The sequence below is a fragment of the Triticum aestivum genome, chromosome 7B (genome assembly GCF_018294505.1).
Source record: "Triticum aestivum cultivar Chinese Spring chromosome 7B, IWGSC CS RefSeq v2.1, whole genome shotgun sequence".
In the NCBI taxonomy this organism is placed as follows: domain Eukaryota; kingdom Viridiplantae; phylum Streptophyta; class Magnoliopsida; order Poales; family Poaceae; genus Triticum; species Triticum aestivum.
Window position 1 is genome coordinate 25,415,629 of NC_057813.1, and position 1,634 is coordinate 25,417,262.

A 1,634-nucleotide genomic window follows, 5' to 3' on the forward strand; every position below is an offset into this window, starting at 1 on the left:
CGGTGGTTGCTTTTTTGCTGCGTCTGCGATGAGAGAAGAAGGCCCCGTCCAACGTGTTGACCAGTTCGAACGGATGTGTGAGGATTAATCCAACGGCGTTTGACCCGACTGATTTCTCAGTCGAATGATTTGTAGCAGTCGCCCAACATCAATCGGTCTATTTCTCATGCCTTGCCGTGCCGTTAACCTTCCTTTGCCTGCATGCTTATTCGACGCACGATGCGCGATAATGAAGAAACACCAAAAAAGAGAGTCAAGCCCGGTTTATGTGCAAAGTTCGCTTCCTATGTCCTTAATTTTTTTTCCTTGACTAGCAAACTTACCCGTGCATTGCGACGGGTCAGTAAATATTTTTTACCTGAGCTGCTATCATTTCGATCAAATTTTGATTCTGTGCACCTACGGCCACACTCAGGCATCATCTTTGTGGCGCCGTTCGATACTGAGGAGTCCGCGTTTATAAATTAAGTCTATTCATGAAACCCTATATGTGTAGCCATCACATGCAACAGATGGAACACAAATTAAGATTATACTTATCGGTTCCACTATTAACATTCAATATTATCACACGAATAGTTCGGATGTTTTCAAAATAAACCTTCAGGCACTTCTGATGTTCATGAATTTTATTAGTGTGTGTACATCCTATAAAAATTGTTTGTGTATTCACTACAAAAAATTTGTGTAGTCCGTTGGTAAATAGGCGCGTGGACTTCGCCGAGAAAATGTACGCATTTAGGGTCTTAAATCATGAAACATGTACAAAGAGAGAACCCAGTGCAAATACAACATGCCCAAGGATTATAACCTTCCCCAAATATTAACGTTTAATGTTACATATTGCAATACAGATCGGCAGTGCGAAATAAAGACGGATTGTGTGTCATTGATTAACATTGCACCTTAAATAGCATTTGAAAAATATTTAACATGTAAAATAACATCATATTCATATTCTACATATTTTTCTAATTGCATTTCATATATAACATGTTACAATTAGAGTTATGGTTTAAAAGATATGGTTATTTGAAAGAATATATTTATTCTCACTAGACTGCAGGGTGACTAATGCATATATAGAGGGGTTTATGTAAAACTGCAAAATAAAGATTGGTATTGATTTAAATATGGACCGTGGGTTAATTAGCATAAAAGGCAGGAGGTTTGTATAAAATACAAAAAAGGATTTGTTCTCACTTACAGATGGACTGTGGGTTAATTACTGGAAAAGGCAGAGGTTTTTTTTTTGCAAAAAGACACGACAGAGAACAAAAGCGTTCCCTGCTTTATTATTACGTACAGATAGTATTCGTAACCTTGGGGGTTTCTCCAAATAGAAAAAAAATCATGGTGGCAAACATCTTTTTACATCGCACGTACGTGTGCATCGAGATTGCAGCTTGAGATCAAGACGTCTTCAATATTAAGCTATTCATCCCAAAAGCGACACACACCATGGACCAATGGAATGTATACTGTAATGACCTTTTGCATGTACTTCTTGGAGCTTGAGATCATATTCATAGTGCCAAACAATTCATTGACTTCGACGCAAAATTCCTTAGCATTGGCGGAACCAGCGCCGCAAACCCTATTCACTTGTGGAATATAAGAAGTTGTATTGACTT